Source organism: Lolium rigidum, chromosome 2 (genome assembly GCF_022539505.1).
Source record: "Lolium rigidum isolate FL_2022 chromosome 2, APGP_CSIRO_Lrig_0.1, whole genome shotgun sequence".
NCBI classification, from domain to species: domain Eukaryota; kingdom Viridiplantae; phylum Streptophyta; class Magnoliopsida; order Poales; family Poaceae; genus Lolium; species Lolium rigidum.
The window spans coordinates 64,621,857-64,634,564 of NC_061509.1; the positions used below are offsets into that span (position 1 = coordinate 64,621,857).

At 41.7% G+C, this 12,708-nt stretch overlaps 1 long non-coding RNA gene across 4 annotated transcripts; it reads right to left on the reverse strand.

Annotated features, from left to right (window-relative positions):
* Nucleotides 1-8,178: 8,178 nt before the first annotated feature.
* LOC124691855 lies at nt 8,179-12,389 on the reverse strand. 4 transcript variants are annotated; one of them, XR_006999195.1, is made up of 6 exons: nt 11,745-12,389; nt 11,566-11,656; nt 10,601-11,088; nt 10,390-10,488; nt 9,743-9,793; nt 8,179-8,498 (listed from the first exon to the last, which is right to left on the reverse strand). It is a non-coding gene; the product is annotated as an uncharacterized LOC124691855 (long non-coding RNA). The 4 variants fall into 4 exon arrangements; XR_006999193.1 differs by having other exon boundaries at nt 10,601-11,157; XR_006999196.1 differs by having other exon boundaries at nt 11,566-11,672.
* Between the last annotated feature and the right edge of the window lie 319 nt (nt 12,390-12,708).

The window sequence follows — 12,708 nt, forward strand, 5'->3', positions numbered from 1 at the left end:
GTTGGTGCTATTATTGATATGAGGGAAGGTAATATAAAATATCAATTTCCTCTCAAGAAAGGTATGGAACACTTCCCTAGAAAGAGAATGAAGGTACCTTATGATTCTATCATTAGAACAAATTATGATGTTGATGCTTCATCTCTCGATGTTACTTGATACACACTTCTGCGCCTAGGCTGAAGGCGTTAAGAAAGCGCTTATGGGAGACAACCCATGTTTTTACCTACAGTACTTTGTTTTTATTTTGTGTCTTGGAAGTTGTTTACTACTGTAGCAACCTCTCCTTATCTTAGTTTTGAGTTTTGTTGTGCCAAGTTAAGCCGTTGATAGAAAAGTAAGTACTAGATTTGGATTACTGCGCAGTTCAGATTTCTTTGCTGTCACGAATCTGAGCCCACTGCCCTGCAGGAAGCTCAGAAAATTATGCCAATTTACGTGCATGATCCTCAGATATGTACGCAACTTTCATTCAATTTGAGCATTTTCATTTGAGCAAGTCTGGTGCCATTTTAAAATTCGTCAATACGAACTGTTCTGTTTTGACAGATTCTGCCTTTTATTTCGCATTGCCTCTTTCGCTATGTTGGATGAATTTCTTTGATCCACTAATGTCCAGTAGCATTATGCAATGTCCAGAAGTGTTAAGAATGATTGTGTCACCTCTGAATATGTCAATTTATATTGTGCACTAACCCTCTAATGAGTTGTTTCGAGTTTGGTGTGGAGGAAGTTTTCAAGGATCAAGAGAGGAGTATGATGCAACATGATCAAGGAGAGTGAAAGCTCTAAGCTTGGGGATGCACCGGTGGTTCACCCCTGCATATATCAAGAAGACTCAAGCGTCTAAGCTTGGGGATGCCCAAGGCATCCCCTTCTTCATCAACAAATTATCAGGTTCCTCCCCGAAACTACATTTTTATTCGGCCACATCTTATGTGCTTTTTCTTGGAGCGTCGGTTTGTTTTTGTTTTTTGTTTTGTTTGAATAAAATGGATCCTAGCATTCACTTTATGGGAGAGATACACGCTCCGCTGTAGCATATGGACAAATATGTCCTTGGTTTCTACTCATAGTATTCATGGCGAAGTTTCTCCTTCGTTAAATTGTTATATGGTTGGAATTGGAAAATGATACATGTAGTAATTGCTATAAATGTCTTGGGTAATGTGATACTTGGCAATTGTTGTGCTCATGTTTAAGCTCTTGCATCATATGCTTTGCACCCATTAATGAAGAAATACATAGAGCATGCTAAAATTTGGTTTGCATATTTGGTTTCTCTAAGGTCTAGATAATTTCTAGTATTGAGTTTGAACAACAAGGAAGACGGTGTAGAGTCTTATAATGCTTTCAATATGTCTTTTATGTGAGTTTTGTTGTACCGTTCATCCTTGTGTTTGTTTCAAATAAGCCTTGCTAGCCTAAACCTTGTATCGAGAGGGAATACTTCTCATGCATCCAAAATACTTGAGCCAACCACTATGCCATTTGTGTCCACCATACCTACCATACTACATGGTATTTTCCCGCCATTCCAAAGTAAATTGCTTGAGTGCTACCTTTAAAATTCCATCATTCACCTTTGCAATATATAGCTCATGGGACAAATAGCTTAAAAACTATTGTGGTATTGAATATGTAATTATGCACTTTATCTCTTATTAAGTTGCTTGTTGTGCGATAACCATGTTTCTTGGGGAACGCCATCAACTCATTGTTGAATTTCATGTGAGTTGCTATGCATGTTCGTCTTGTACGAAGTAAGGGCGATCTACACTTGAGTTGAATGGTTTGAGCATGCATATTGTGAGAGAAGAACATTGGGCCGCTAACTAAAGCCATGATTCATGGTGGAAGTTTCGGTTTTGGACAAATATCCTCAAATCTCTAATGAGAAAGAATTAATTGTTGTCAAATGCTTAAAGCATTAAAAGAGGAGTCCATTATCTGTTGTCTATGTTGTCCGGTATGGATGTCTAAGTTGAGAATAATCAAAGCGAGAAATCCAAATGCGAGCTTTCTCCTTAGACCTTTGTACGGAGCGGCATAGAGGTACCCCTTTGTGAAACTTGGTTAAAGCATATGTATTGCGGTGATAATCCGGGTAGTCCAAGCTAATTAGGACAAGGTGCGAGCACTATTAGTACACTATGCATGAGGCTTGCAACTTATAAGATATAATTTACATGATGCATATGCTTTATTACTACCGTTGACAAAATTGTTTCATGTTTTCAAAATCAAAGCTCTAGCACAAATATAGCAATCGATGCTTTTCCTCTATGAGGACCATTCTTTTACTTTCAATGTTGAGTCGAGTTCACCTATTTCTCTCCACCTCAAGAAGCAAACACTTGTGTGAGCTGTGCATTGATTCCTACATACTTGCTTATTGCACTTATTATATTACTCTATGTTGACAATATCCATGAGATATACATGTTACAAGTTGAAAGCAACCGCTGAAACTTAATCTTCTTTTGTGTTGCTTCAATACCTTTACTTTGAATTATTGCTTTATGAGTTAACTCTTATGCAAGACTTATTGATGCTTGTCTTGAAGTGCTATTCATGAAAAGTCTTTGCTTTATGATTCACTTGTTTACTCATGTCATCACACATTGTTTTGATCGCTGCATTCTCTACATATGCTTTACAAATAGTATGATCAAGTTTATGATGGCATGTCACTCCGGAAATTATCTTTGTTATCGTTTTACTGCTCGGGACGAGCGAGAACTAAGCTTAGGGATGCTTGATACGTCTCCAACGTATCGATAATTTCTTGTGTTCCATGCCACATTATTGATGTTATCTACATGTTTTATGCACACTTTATGTCATATTCGTGCATTTTCGGAACTAACCTATTAACAAGATGCTCAGAAGTGCCGATTCTTTGTTTTCTGCTGTTTTTGGTTTCAGAAATCCTAGTAAAGAAATATTCTCGGAATTGGACGAAATAAAAGCCCGAGAGGCCTATTTTCTCACGAAGCTTCCCGAGAAGCCGAAGGCGAGACGAAGAGGGGGCCACGGGGTGGCCAAACCCTAGGGCGGCGCGGCCCCACTGGCCGCGCCGGCCTGTGGTGTGGGCCCCCGTGCCGCCTCTCGACTGCCCTTCCGCCTACTTAAAGCCTCCGGTGACGAAACCCCCGATGCCGAGAGCCACGATACGGAAAACATTGCGAGGCACGCGTCGCCGCGGATCCCATCTCGGGGGATCCTGGAGATCGCCTCCGGCACCCTGCCGGAGGGGAATCATCTCCCGGAGGACTCTACACCGCCATGGTCGCCTCCGGAGTGATGAGTGAGTAGTCTACCCCTGGACTATGGGTCCATAGCAGTAGCTAGATGGTTGTCTTCTCCCCATTGTGCTATCATTGTCGGATCTTGTGAGCTGCCTATCATGATCAAGATCATCTATATGTAATTCTATATGTTGCGTTTGTTGGGATGCGATGAATAGAGAATACTTGTTATGTTGATTATCAAAGTTATGCTTATGTGTTGTTTATGATCTTGCATGCTCTCCGTTTCTAGTAGATGCTCCGGCCAAGTAGATGCTTTTAACTCCAAGAGGAGTACTTATGCTCGATAGTGGGTTCATGCTGCATTGACACAGGACGGTGACGAGAAAGTTCTAAGGTTGTGTTGTCTTGTTGCCACTAGGGATAAAACATTGATGCTATGTCTAAGGATGTAGTTGTTGATTACATTACGCACCATACTTAATGCAATTGTACTGTTGCTTTGCAACTTAATGCTTGGAGGGGTTCGGATGATAACTCTGAAGGTGGACTTTTTAGGCATAGATGCGGTTGGATGGCGGTCTATGTACTTTCCATTAAATACCCAATTAAATCTTTGTTTTCTATGCTACGAATCCCTACAAATCCTACTGAAGGTGAAAGGTACTTCCTAAGAATACTTATGAATCATGTTTGAGGTGCAACATCATATGAAAATTTGAAGACTGTGCATGGCAAGTTGTGCGCGTCTTTCAGAGAAGCGTGTGAGAAAAGAGGTCTGATAGAGACCGACAAGTCACTTGATGACTGCATGACTGAGTCTGCTACTTTCCAAATGCCACGTGCTCTAAGAAGGCCATTTGCAACTATTCTGGTGTTTTGTGAGGCTACAAACATCTGATCATTGTGGGAGAAGCACCTCGAGTCAATGTCTGAGGACTACCTTCGGAACCATCCCAACAAGGCCGCGATGAGGCTGATGGTCCTTAGAGACATTAGGGGTCCAGGTGCATTCGATGGGGAAGGATATTGGCAGTTATGGCCTCCCAGATTTGGATCCGGTAGATGATGGGTGTTCAAGTGGTTACTCGAGAGAGGTTCAAGAGGAGATGTCGATCATTCCGAACAAAAAAGATATAAATTTGTTTACATCTCTTAACACTGAGCAGCGCGCTGGTTTTGATGAAATACTCTCTCACGTCGTCGACAAAAGGAGCCAAGTATTCTTTGTTGATGGTCCAGGTGGCACGGGAAAGACCTATTTGTACAAAGCACTTCTTGCTAAGGTTCGTTCACTAGGACAAATAGCTATTGCAACAGCGACATCTGGTATAGCGGCATCCATCATGCCTGGTGGACGCACCGCCCACTCAAGGTTCAAAATTCCAATTAAACTCACAGATAGCAGCATGTGCAATTTCACTAAGCAAAGTGGTACTGCAGATCTGCTCCGCAAGGCATCTTTGATAATTTGGGACGAAGTTGTCATGACAAAGCATCAAACAGTTGAGACACTTGATAGGTCCCTACAATACATCATGGGATGTGCTTTGCCTTTTGGTGGGAAGGTTGTGGTGTTTGGAGGAGATTTTAGGCAGGTCCTTCCAGTGGTGGCGCGTGGGACAAGAGCGCAGATCACTGACGCCACGCTACGGAGATGCCTCACGCGTAATATGAGGGCACAAACTGACCCGTGGTTCTCCAGTTACCTCTTGAGAATTGGGAATGGAACAGAAGAGACGATCGGTGGCGATTATGTGCGTCTTCCGGATGACATTGTTATTCCTTACACTTCTACAGAAGAACCAGTGAACAAGCTTATTGAAGATGTCTTCCCATCGCTTCATGAAAACGCCGCATCTGGATCCTACATGAGCTCACGTGCCATTCTATCAACCAAGAATGAACATGTGGACAATCTAAATACAAAGATGATTGAAAGGTTTCCTGGAAATGAAAAGGTATATTATAGCTTTGACTCTGTCGAGGATGATGCACGCAATAACTACCCAATTGACTATCTAAACTCCATAACTCCAAATGGCCTGCCCCCGCATCTTCTGAAACTCAAAGTCAATTGTCCTGTCATTCTTCTCCGAAATCTTGATCCTCACAACGGGTTGTGCAATGGAACAAGATTGATGATTAGAGCATTTCAAGATAATGCAATTGATGCAGAGATTGTTGGTGGACAACATGCTGGAGACAGAGTGTTTTTACCGAGGATCCCTTTGTCGCCTTCGGATGATATTTCACTTCCGTTCAAATTCAAGAGGAAACAGTTCCCCATACGGTTGAGTTTTGCTATGACCATCAACAAAGCCCAGGGGCAAACCATTCCAACCGTTGGTATTTACCTCCCTGAGCCTGTATTCCCGCATGGCCAGCTTTATGTTGCACTGTCGAGGGGTGTGTCAAGGCAGACCACTCGGATTTTGGCCAAGCCAAATAATGACATAGATCCCACCGGAAAAAGCACGAAGAACATTGTGTACAGGGGTGTCTTGGAGGGATGAAACAGGTTTGTTCTTACTTCGGTCCGGTCAATTATTATTAGTATTCAATGTTCCTACTGCATCTATTGAACATATCATTTTGATATCGCTCATTTATCATATTCTGATATAAGCATGTTTGTGTTTTGCAGCACAGCTATGTTCCCAGGTTTTGAAATAGGATCTCCCCATATACATCTGATTATATGTACATGTCTATACAACTTGAGAACGGGGCTGATACTTGCCTTGCTGGTTTAGCTATTTTCTTAGTCTTGTTGTTCGCTGCTGTGTTTTTCCATCAATGAAACTTGGCTGAACAATAATAATCAGAACATTGGTTTTTATAGAAATTTCTTTACTTATTGTTCCACTTCAATATCTTCCTAGAGTCGTATTTCTTCTAGACCTTTATTCTTTACGGTGACATGTTTAGATCATAGTGCCTTGCAGGTTTCAGTACGCCGACAAGTTTCAATTGAGAATTATAACCTTCATCTGTACACGTTTCAGTTGGCTTGGGCGGTTTCTTTCATGGTAAGTCATCTTTCTCTTTTATTCACAGAAGAAGACGTGTGTACATCATTTCAAAATTGTTTGTCGCTTGATTAGGCTGGAAGTGGGAACTACACTATGACATCCAATCTAGCTTAAATAATAACATGAAGTCTACTGAATATGATCTTACACACCTTTGGTTGCTGCACTTCATATGTGGCATGTATAATCTGTTAACAGAATAATGCCATAGAAAGTAAAACATGATATTCAAATTTGAAAACCGAACTTCCAAACTTCTAAATGCAAAATTTGACGTATCTAATGCTACTATAATTTTCACACGCATACTAGGTTCTGCAATACTACTATAACTTGGTCTATGCAAGTTGTAGTTGTTCTCTGAATAATTTTCACCACGGAAAAATAAAGATGTGTGCATCTCCGTACATATATGCATATCATATATACTAGGAGGCATTGGCGCGGCGCAACGCCGCGCCCGTGGTGCTACATTTGTTGAAGTAATGGTCGAGCTAAATGGTGACGTAAAATTGATTCGTGCAGATGTTATAGTAGGTAGCAGTGAGAAGGATGTAGTGGCAATATATTTAGCCTGCTGGCGTAATTAGTTAGCGACTTTTAATAGTTTGTGAAGTGTCGTGGCTAAACTATCACTATGTAAGAATCAAAATAAAGAGTAAGTGGACATAGAATGAAGCACTCATGTTTTTGTACCTGCAAAGTTGTATCACATGGCAAAGAAATCCAGGAAAGGGTAGCCTCCTCTTCTCGTGCATCTATGGGGGACGCTCCATCACCCACGTCAAGAACCTATTATGCAAACTTTTCCAAACCAGCTTGCTACTCACTTGATAATGTGGGATTAGACAACCTCATGTTCCCGAACAACCTAAGCATATAGAGTCTGTGAGGTGCAGTTTTATTTTACCTTTGTTGTGACTTTGCTTTGGTTGTATGTTCTTAAGCTTGTAGTGTTGCACAGTTATTGTATTTCAGTTGTTATATCCTTGTTGTTTGTTTGGTGTCTTATATGTAAGCTTTCTACTTTGCGGTTTCTCCTATTAGTCATTTCCCGGTTTGGGATGTGGCCGCCTCTTTATATAGCTCTATTGATTTTCTATGATGGATTAGCTTTGTGGGATGATGTTTTATCTTAGTAGGCGACTTATCGATAGATCAGCTTGGCAGCATGTGTGAGGGTTATCTAGATGGGCCGCGGCAGCAGAGTGGGTAGTTAACTCTAGTAACATTAGTTGTTTAAGAACATTTGTTGTTTTAGGGGTGAAAACGGGATGAAAAAAAGAGAAAGGAAAATTGGGTACTCCTGCAAAAGGAAAATGATGTGAATTCCTCGAGCTGGAGGTGTAGGATGGTAGGAGGCGGACGAAGGCGATAGTGTTGGCAGCGGTCAGCTACATGGTTGCTGGGCTGGGCAGCACCCTCTCAGCTGGCTTTTTCTTGAATGCCAGCATCGTTGCTGCGACGGGCGCTGGATCATGACTATTGGAAGCTAGCTCGCGGTTCATCTTGCAGCAGGGAACTACAGCCGCTTGAGGATGAGCAACAGCGAGCATGGAGTCAATCGTCAGCCAATGGTATGTTACCTTTCTCTGTAGTGTCTCTATAGCGATGGCTCGATTTGTTGTAGCGATTGCGTAAATTTGAATGAAAATCATCTTGCTTTAGAAATTGAAGTGGAAAGATCGAAGGGAGAAACCAATTAAAAATATTCGTTAGTATTGGTACCTGAAAAATAACATAGATGCAAGGGATCATCCCTGTGTATCTTGTCTACCGCATTGTTACTGTTCGGAGTTTCTAAGCAAATTTGGACACACAACTTTACTATTGTAGATAGGTTGAGAACTGAGAGACCATAACCGTGAGAGACAGTTCGTTCATCTAAGCTCTACTGTAAGCATGCCATCACATTTACTTTCAATGGCGATGGAAAGCAGCATAAAAGCAGGAAACATAAAAGCTATTTATTTATACATCTGTCTATCACAGATACGCAGCAGAATAAACAGCACACAGCAGGCATTCAGAGAATATAATTTCTAGGCCACTGCTTAGAAATGTACACACTGAACACTGGCCATGTGCCTCTTCTATGTGAACTAAGTGTATGACTCGAGATTTCAATTTCTCGTAGACAGGCTGTAAACCTAGAAATTATCCCCATTGGCCGCAGTCTCTTTGAGTTAAACGCCTGAACGCCATGCTGGTCCTGCAATTGGGACTATGTGGTCAGAGTTCAGTATGTACATTTAACAGAAGTAGGTGAACACAATGGAAACTGGAAAATTACCATATCAACACTTAAACGGGGAGATTTAGACCCCTAAATATTTAATAAATCCTAATCCTTGGACTTTTTCATCTTCCTGGGTACTGAAATCTGTTGGAATCTAGAACATTTTTGCTAAGCGTTTAGTTTCAGGTCGTGGTGCGAATGAAATATCCGAACCATTGTCCAAATTCATCACATTCTAGCATGTATCAGTTTATAGTCTACAACGATAAAAATAAATAGGAAAGGTACCAATATTTTTTGTGATAGCTTCAGGGACAGCGAGGAAAAATTGCATGTGCGGAAAATAAGCAAATGTGCAGTGTACTTTTGCTGTCAAGGAGCTTCCTATCCTATTAGAGCTGTTAAGAACTCCATCTAACCCCAGAGAACATGTTTGACTCCAAACTAATAATTAATATACATGTACAAAAATCTATTAGCAGGCTCCCGCGGTGTTTTCTTGGAGCCCAATGCTTTCATATAGTATCAAACTAATGCTCTGAAAATAACAAAAAGTAGTTGCGTCATTCGGTTCATTCCGAAGCTAGATATGTCCATTGTCATTCGATTAAGGAGTATAAGAATTTTTGAATATAATACTCTTAGCTGCGGGTCATTCATATTTCTCATAATTTATCCCGAGATGTTATGAGATTGTCGACGAATTGCGTTTATATAAAAATATAAACATACTGCATACCAACTGAAGACGTAGTCATACTATCTACTCAGTGGATAGCATAAATCTACTTGCTGGGTGAGTGCAGATTTAATACTGAGTTTTGTGTGCATGTACGTAGAGCCGTAGAGGTATTTTTTTCTTTAGAAAGCGCCATAGCGTCATAGAGGTAGTTTTCTATTGCATCTTGTTTGAATGAAAACAACAACAAAATTGTTGACACGAACATCTATAGAAACTAAGAGCTAGATCTTTAACAATTTGACATATGTCATTGCTCAATTCTATGAAGGTATGCAGCCATGCACTAAACATAAATATGATGATTATGCTAATTTTCGCATCCAAGATACAATAGAAAAGTAAGTGTAACTAACATTGTACAGTACCTCATCATCAACATCTATAGTGAAAAAATTCTCAAAAAAAAAAAACATCTATAGTGAAAAGAAAAAAGTGTCAATCCAAAGGTAATCAAAGATGTTTCAAGGCACTATACCTGATCACTATATTGGCAAGTGATCTAAACCTCCGTTCTGAATTTTAGCATCTGCATGTAAAGTATCTCTCAGTCATGCTCTTTCAAACAAAACCTAGAACATGATAAGTAGGCAATCTTCTTGATATTAATATATTCCCTTTATCGAAAAAAATGATAAGTAGGCACAATGTAGAGAAGGATGCGGTCAATGGGTCAACAATAATTAGTATGTGGACTTCGTCTGGTTTCAGCTGTCACCATAGATTTGATGCGCAAGATGCTGGAAGCTTTTGATGTATCAATTCGATTTTGAAAGCATGTTAGCAGTTAAAAAGAGTTCCTAGCAGAATAAGAAGTAAATTAATTGTGTGAGGTAAAGGTAGAGTTTTTTTGCCTTCTCGGATGCAAGCAAATATAAGCATCGAAGACAAAAAGTAACTCAAAACTATAGTCAGGAAGTTGCCATGGCAAGACAATTTTCAGAGGGCAAGTACTGGGCTTTAGCAAATCAGTACTACGTCATAAGATGCGAGCCAGCTAAGAAGCAACCTTGCAATCAAAATCCGTCAAAACCTCTAAGTTTTGTGAAAGCATTGATAATACCTAATCATATATGCAGAACAACACAAATCCAAGAATAGTACAAACTGAAACTGACGACTTACTTCAGGGTTGCTTTGCAAGCACCTATAAATGGTATCATTGCTTGCCTCCATGCCATGGCATGCCTGACATATAGATAATATATTTTTCCAAGATTTTACCTGCAAGTGCAAAGTACAGATGCTTGAATGCTGGGAACAAACAGCCATGCTAGCAGAACTGATATATACATAGGAAGCAACTACTAAATGGAGAACCTAACTGGCAGGATACCTTGCATATACCCTCTCTCCAAACTAACATCTGACAGCTTCCCCTTGCATATACCTACTCTCCAAACTCTATATAATCATCATGGTAAATAAATTGCATAGAAAGTTACAAAGAAACAGAAAATAAAGAGATCCCAAGTACTTGCATTTCACCAAATAGGCAGTGTGCATCAAAACCATGTTTCCTTTCACGGTCGCCTCACTCGTCGAAATCATGTCCCTGCAATTCTTCTCCTCATTGAGCCCATGCCCAAACTGCAAGAAACAGCAGCAAACCAGATGGAACATCAACCATTTTAGCAAGCCAGAAAAAACACTACAGCCAAATATGCAGATCTGGAGCACATGAATAGGAAATTAAGATACAGAAAATATGCCTCATAATATGCTTCTTAACTTGGCTGCACATTTCATAACTCTAGGAATACATCCTGGTCTTCGCGGAAACACCTTTTTTGAACCAGGCAGGCGAGCTCACGGACTGGCATCCTGTAGTACAGGCACAATCTCAATGTAGCAACCTGAACACTTCATTCCTTACTGTCGATGGATATATTCCTAAAGATACAAAATGCATCTCAGCAAAATGGAAGCTGACTGAAGTAAGACTACAATGTATACAAAAATATGGTTGACAATTTATCAATTAGCACTTCCTTTAACACCCTGGTACAACAAAACCGGAAAATAAGTAATGCTATGGCGCCTAGAGAAGATTGAAAATGGGGTGATCTTGTTGCCTGGCTGACATGAGCAAGCAAATCAGAGCGACAGTCTGATGCCGATACCATGACCATGCAATAACTAACAAACCAAACAGAACAGAGTAAACACGCATCTAAAAATCACCGTTGTTTGCCGACTGCAACATCTCAACAGAGATCTGTATCTATGAACAAACTGTATTGATCGGCAAAACATCATGATGAAGGTATGAAGAATCAATGATATGAAGAATCTACTCACTATTTCCTTCTTCGCTGCCAAACCAGTAATCTTTAACAACAATCAGAATTTCTCCGGGCAGCACCAAGCTGCATAGCTTTTGAAATTTATCCTGGCCAAATATTGACCTAGCTCAAGAAATAGATTGAACCTAGAAACGAATCAGGGCAAGAGAGGAAGGGTCGGCCGTGGGTACTTACCTTTCTCCGTCCTCCCTAGGGCCGGCTGCGGCTCGCCGATTCCTCAACACACAGCATAGCAGCTCATGCTGCTGCCGATCCAGAGCGTGTCCACATGAACCTGCCTCCGCCGCAGCACATCCTCCCCAAGCCCATCCGAAGGACGCGAGGAACAACGCCGTCCAGGATCGGCGGGCGTCGTCGGCTTGCACCGGATCCCCCGGATCCCTCGCAGACCTGACCCGAACAGCTAACCACGCATAAAATAAAGGACCGGGAGGAGTAGGTGGTCTGGCTAGTCCTGAACTCCCCGCACGCTGCTACTCCCAGCGCGGCACCCAGGCTCCACTGATTCCCCACTGCCTCGACGTCGTTCTGCTCGTATGCGCGACTCCCGGCGCAACCCTAGTCGCCTCGGTCGCTATCGCGCCTCCCATCCTCCTACTAATCCGCGTTGCGGGTTCATCCTCCGCCTCCTCGCGCGGGATCTCGGCCAGGGAAGAGCTCCCAGAATGAGGCCGGTAAAGATGAAGATCGAGCACATCGGTAGGGAGGGGTTAGATACAGGAAATCGTGGAGAGGAATTGGGGAGGGAGAAGAAGTGTTGCGGGACGCCCAATCTAAAACTCCTCTATTATTCGCTCGTGGGGTATCCACCGTTTTGACTACCGCTTTGACCGCGAATGGAAACAATAAAAATAGGAGGAATGTACTACGGTTTGAACCGGTAGCCGGTAACCCTTGGATCCCCCTCGAAATAGGCTTTCGCCCCGCTTTATAAATAAAGCCACACACAGCCAAACCGATACAAGGTAGAGAGGGAAACCTCTTACAAAGCAGACCACAAAAGTAAAATGAAAGTACAGGAGATGCCACACCCTCCACAGTACAACCGAAACAACCGACTAAAGTTGAGACCCCGCCTCCTTGTGAAGCCACCGGACATCGTCGTCTCGTACCACCAAGTTGTTGCTGGGAAGGGCCG